Source organism: Lipotes vexillifer, unplaced genomic scaffold (genome assembly GCF_000442215.2).
Source record: "Lipotes vexillifer unplaced genomic scaffold, Lipotes_vexillifer_v1.1 scaffold1141, whole genome shotgun sequence".
NCBI lineage: Eukaryota > Metazoa > Chordata > Mammalia > Artiodactyla > Lipotidae > Lipotes > Lipotes vexillifer.
The window spans coordinates 284,635-291,230 of record NW_006797873.1 but is presented as its reverse complement, the minus strand read 5'-3'; positions in this window follow the sequence as shown (position 1 = coordinate 291,230).

The following is a 6,596-nucleotide window of genomic DNA, read 5'->3' as shown; positions in this document are numbered from 1 at the left end:
AATTTCAACTAACAAAAGATTTGATGTCTTTATGTTTAATAGATTTTTATATATTTATACCTGCTAGAAAGTTCAACAAAATACTGCTTTATTATAAACTAATAAAGGTGTGAGATCTCTCACACTTTTAGGTGAGTGTTGAAGGTAGCATGAAAAGAACATAATGGAGGCAAAGAAAGAATGGATGATTACCAACCAAAAAAATCTGTGTTTTCAACTTAAACCTCCCCCCCACTTTTTTTTTTTTTTTAATTTCTTCTTACTATTTTTTATTTTGATGTTTGGAACTCTTTTGTTGTTGGGTTTTGGTTTTTGGTTTTTTGGTTTTTCTTTGTTTTTACATCTTTATTAGAGTATAATTGATTTACAATGGTGTGTTAGTTTCTGCTTTATAACAAAGTGAATCAGTTATACATATACATATGTTCCCATATCTCTTCCCTCTTGCATCTCCCTCTGTCCCACCCTCCCTATCCCACCCCTCTAGGTGGTTACAAAGCACCAAGCTGATCTACCTGTGCTATGCGGCTGCTTCCCACTAGATATCTATTTTATGTTTGGTAGTGTATATATGTCCATGCCACTCTCTCACTTTGTCCCAACTAACCCTTCCCCCTCCCTGTATCCTCAAGTCCATTCTCTAGTATGTCTGTGTCTTTATTCCTGTCTTACCCCTAGGTTCTTCATGACATTTTTTCCCCCTTAAATTCCATATATATGTGTTAGCATATGGTATTTGTCTTTCTCTTTCTGACTTACTTCACTCTGTATGACAGACTCTAGGTCTATCCACCTCATTACAAATAGCTCAATTTTGTTTCTTTTTATGGCTGAGTAATATTCCATTGTGTATATGTGCCACATCTTCTTTATCCATTCATCTGATGATGGACACTTAGGTTGTTTCCATCTCCGGGCTATTGTAAATAGAGCTGCAATGAACATTTTGCTACATGACTCTTTTTGAATTATGGTTTTCTCAGGGTATATGCCCAGTAGTGGGATTGCTGGGTCATATGGTAGTTCTACTTGTAGTTTTTTAAGGGACCTCCATACTGTTCTCCATAGTGGCTGTACCAATTCACATTCCCACCAGCAGTGCAAGAGGGTTCCCTTTTCTCCACACCCTCTCCAGCATTTATTTTTCTAGATTTTTTGATGATGGCCATTCTGACTGGTGAGATGATATCTCACCATTGTAGTTTTGATTTGCATTTCTCTAATGATTAATGATGTTGAGCATTCTTTCATGTGTTTGTTGGCAGTCTGTATATCTTCTTTGGAGAAATGTCTATTTAGGTCTTCTGCCCATTTTTGGATTGGGTTGTTTGTTTTTTTGTTATTGAGCTGCATGAGCTGCCTGTAAATTTTAGAGATTAATCCTTTGTCAGTTGATTCATTTGCAAATATTTTCTCCCATTCTGAGGGCTGTCTTTTGGTCTTGTTTATGGTTTCCTTTGCTGTGCAAAAGCTTTGAAGTTTCATTAGGTCCCATTTGTTTATTTTTGTTTTTATCTCCATTACTCTAGGAGATGGGTCAAGAAGGATCTTGCTGTGATTTATGTCATAGAGTGTTCTGCCTATGTTTTCCTCTAAGAGTTTGATAGTTTCTGGCCTTACATTTAGGTCTTTAATCCATTTTGAGCTTATTTTTGTGTATGGTGTTAGGGAGTGATCTAATCTCATACTTTTACATGTACCTGTCCAGTTTTCCCAGCACCACTTATTGAAGTGTCCTTTCCCCACTGTATATTCCTGCCACCTTTATCAAAGATAAGGTGACCATATGTGCATGGGTTTATCTCTGGGCTTTCTATCCTATTCCATTGATCTATCTTTCTGTTTGTGTGCCAGTACCATACTGTCTTGATTACTGTAGCTTTGTAGGATAGTCCAAAGTCAGGGAGCTTGATTCCTCCAGCTCCATTTTTTGTTCTCAAGATTGCTTTGGCTATTCGGGGTCTTTTGTGTTTCCATACAAATTGTGAAATTTTTTGTTCTAGTTCTGTGAAAAATGCCAGTGGTAGTTTGATAGGGATTGCATTGAATCTATAGATTGCTTTGGGAAGTAGAGTCATTTTCACAATGTTGATTCTTCCAATCCAAGAACATGGTATATCTCTCCATCTGTTTGTATCATCTTTAATTTCTTTCATCAGTGTCTTATAATTTTCTGCATACAGGTCTTTTGTCTCCTTAGGTAGGTTTATTCCTAGATATTTTATTCTTTTTGTTGCAATGGTAAATGGGAGTGTTTTCTTGATTTCACTTTCAGATTTTTCATCATTAGTATATAGGAATGCCAGAGATTTCTGTGCATTAATTTTGTATCCTGCTACTTTACCAAATTCATTGATTAGCTCTAGTAGTTTTCTGGTAGCATCTTTAGGATTCTCTATGTATAGTATCATGTCATCTGCAAACAGTGACAGCTTTACTTCTTCTTTTCCGATTTGGATTCCTTTTATTTCCTTTTCTTCTCTGATTGCTGTGGCTAAAACTTCCAAAACTATGTTGAATAAGAGTGGTGAGAGTGGGCAACCTTGTCTTGTTCCTGACCTTAGTGGAAATGCTTTCAGTTTTTCGCCATTGAGGATGATGTTGGCTGTGGGCTTGTCATATACGGCCTTTATTATATTTGAGGAAAATTCCCTCTATGCCTACTTTCTGCAGGGTTTTTATCATAAATGGGTGTTGAATATGTCGAAAGCTTTGTCTGCATCTATTGAGATGATCATATGGTTTTTCTCCTTCATTTTGTTAATATGGTTTATCACATTGATTGATTTGCATATATTGAAGAATCCTTGCATTCCTGGAATAAACCCCACTTGATCATGGTGTATGATCCTTTTAATGTGCTGTTGGATTCTGTTTGCTAGTATTTTGTGGAGGATTTTTGCATCTATGTTCATCAGTGATAATGGCCTGTAGTTTTCTTTCTTTGTGACATCTTTCTCTGGTTTTGGTATTAGGGTGATGGTGGCCTCATAGAATGAGTTTGGGAGTGTTCCTCCCTCTGCTATATTTTGGCAGAGTTTGAGAAGGATAGGTGTTAGCTCTTCTCTAAATGTTTGATAGAATTCGCCTGTGAAGCCATCTGGTCCTGGGCTCTTGTTTCTTGGAAGATTTTTAATCACAGTTTCAATTACAGTGCTTGTGATTGTTCTGTTCATATTTTCTATTTCTTCCTGATTCAGTCTTGGCAGGTTGTGCATTTCTAAGAATTTGTCCATTTCTTCCAGGTTGTCCATTTTATTGGCATAGAGTTGCTTGTAGTAATCTCTCATGATCCTTGGTATTTCTGCAGTGTCAGTTGTTACTTCTCCTTTTTCATTTCTGATTCTATTGATTTGAGTCTTCTCCCTTTTTTTCTTGATGAGTCTGGCTAATGGTTTATCAATTTTGTTTATCTTCTCAAATAACCAGGTTTTAGTTTTATTGATCTTTGCTATTGTTTCCTTCATTTCTTTTTCATTTATTTCTGATCTGATTTTTATGATTTCTTTCCTTGTGCTAACTTTGGGGTTTTTTTGTTCTTCTTTCTCTAATTGCTTTAGATGAAAGTTTAGGTTGTTTATTTGAGATGTTTCCTGTTTCTGAAAGTAGGATTGTATTGCTATAAACTTCCCTCTTAGAACTGCTTTTGCTGCATCCCATAGGTTTTGGGTCATTGTGTCACCATTGTCATTTTTTTCTAGCTATTTTTTGATTTCCTCTTTGATTTCTTCAGTGATCACTTTGTTATTAAGTAGTGTATTATTTAGCCTCCATGTGTTTGTATTTTTTACAGATCTTTTCCTGTAATTGATATCTAGTCTCATGGCATTGTGGTTGGAAAAGATACTTGATACAATTTCAATTTTCTTAAATTTACCAAGGCTTGATTTGTGACCCAAGATATGATCTATCCTGGAGAATATTCCACGAGCACTTGAGAAAAATGTGTATTCTCTTGTTTTTGGATGGAATGTCCTATAAATATCAATTAAGTCCATCTTGTTTAATGTATCATTTAAAGCTTGTCTTTCCTTATTTATTTTCATTTTGGATGATCTGTCCATTGGTGAAAGTGGGGTGTTAAAATCCCCTACTATGAATGTGTTACTGTCGGTTTCCCCGTTTATGGCTGTTAGTATTTGCCTTGTGTATTGAGGTTCTCCTATGTTGTGTGCATAAATATTTACAATTGTTATGTCTTCTTCCTGGATTGATCCCTTGATCGTTATGTAGTGTCCTTCTTTGTCTCATCTAATAGTCTTTATTTTAAAGTCTGTTTTGTCTGATATGAGAATTGCTACTCCAGTTTTCTTTTGGTTTCCATTTGCATGGAATATCTTTTTCCATCCCCTTACTTTCAGTCTGTATGTGTCTCTTGCATAAATATTTACAATTGTTATATCTTCTTCTTGGATCGATCCCTTGATCATTATGTAGTGTCCTTCTTTGTCTCTTCTAATAGTCCTTATTTTAAAGTCTATTTTGTCTGATATGAGAATTGCTACTCCAGCTTTCTTTTGGTTTCCATTTGCATGGAATATCTTTTTCCATCCCCTTACTTTCAGTCTGTATGTGTCTCTGGTCTGAAGTGGGTCTCTTGTAGACAGCATGTATATGGGCCTTGTTTTTGTATCCATTCAGCCCATCTGTGTCTTTTGGTGGGAGCATTTAGTCCATTTACATTTAAAGTAATTATCGATATGTATGTTCCTATTCCCATTTTCTGAATTGTTTTGGGTTCATTATTGTAGGTCTGTTCCTTCTCTTGTGTTTCTTGCCTAGAGAAGTTCCTTTAGCATTTGTTGTAAAGCTGGTTTGGTGGTGCTGAACTCTCTCAGCTTTTGCTTGTCTGCAAAGGTTTTAATCCTCCATCAAATCTGAATGAGATCCTTGCTGGGTAGAGTAATCTTGGTTGCAGGTTTTTCTCCTTCATCACTTTCAGTATGTCCTGCCACTCCCTTCTGGCTTGTAGAGTTTCTGCTGAGAGATCAGCTGTTAACCTTATGGGGATTCCCTTGTGTGTTATTTGTTGTTTTTCCCTTGCTGCTTTTAATATGCTTTCTTTGTATTTAATTTTTGACAGTTTGATTAATATGTGTCTTGGTGTATTTCTCCTTGGATTTATCCTGTATGGGACTCTCTGTGCTTCCTGGACTTGATTAACTATTTCCTTTCCCATATTAGGGAAGTGTTCAACTATAATCTCTTCTAATATTTTCTCAGTCCCTTTCTTTTTCTCTTCTTCTTCTGTATCCCCTATAATTCGAATGTTGGTGCATTTAATGTTGTCCCAGAGGTCTCTGAGACTGTCCTCAGTTCTTTTCATTCTTTTTTCTTTCTTTATTCTGCTTTGCAGTAGTTATTTCCACTATTTTATCTTCCAGGTCACTTATCCATTCTTCTGCCTCAGTTATTCTGCTATTGATCCCATCTAGAGTATTTTTCATTTCATTTATTGTGTTGTTCATCGTTGTTTGTTTCATCTTTAGTTCTTCTAGGTCCTTGTTGAATGTTTCTTGCATTTTGTCTATTCTATTTCCAAGATTTTGGATCATCTTTACTATCATTATTCTGAATTCTTTTTCAGGTAGACTGCCTATTTCCTCTTCATTTGTTTGGTCTGGTGGGTTTTTATCTTGCTCCTTCATCTGCTGTGTGATTTTCTGTCTTCTCATTTTGCTTATCTAACTGTGTTTGGGGTCTCTTTTTTGCAGGCTGCAGGTTCGTCGTTCCCGTTGTTTTTGGTGTCTGTCCCTAGTGGCTAAGGTTGGTTCAGTGGGTTGTGTAGGCTTCCTGGTGGAGGGGACTAGTTCCTGTCTTCTGGTGGATGAGGCTGGATCTTGTCTTTCTGGTGGGCAGGTCCATGTCTGGTGGTGTGTTTTGGGGTGTCTGTGGACTTATTAAGATTTTAGGCAGTCTCTCTGTTAATGGGTGGGGCTGTGTTCCTGTCTTGCTAGTTGTTTGGCATAGGATGTCCAGCACTGTAGCTTGCTGGTTGTTGAGTGAAGCTGGGTGCTGGTGTTGTGATGGAGATATTTGGGAGATTTTCGCCGTTTGATATTATGTGGAGCTGGGAGGTCTCTTGTGGACCAGTGTCCTGAACTTGGCTCTCCCACCTAAGAGGCACAGCACTGACTGCTGGCTGCAGCACCAAGAGCCTTTCATCTACACAGCTCTGAATAAAAGGGAGAAAAAGTAGAGAGAAAGAATGAAAGAAAGAAAAGAAAGAAAGGAGGGAGGGGAGTGGAAGGAAGGAAGGTGGGAAGGAAGGAAAGAAAGAAAGGAGATAAAGTAAAATAAAATAAGATAAAATATAATAAAGTTATTAAAATAGAAAATAATTATTAAGAAAAAAAATTTTAAAAAAATAACGGACAGATAGAACCCTAGGACAAATGGTGGAAGCAAAGCTATACAGACAAAATCTCACCCAGAAGCATACACATACACACTCACAAAAAGAGGAAAAGGGGAAAAAATCATAAATCTTGCTGTCAATGTCGACCTCCTCAATTTGGGATGATTCATTTTCTATTCATGTATTCCACAGATGCAGGGTACATCAAGTTGATTGTGGAGGTTTAATCTGCTGCTTC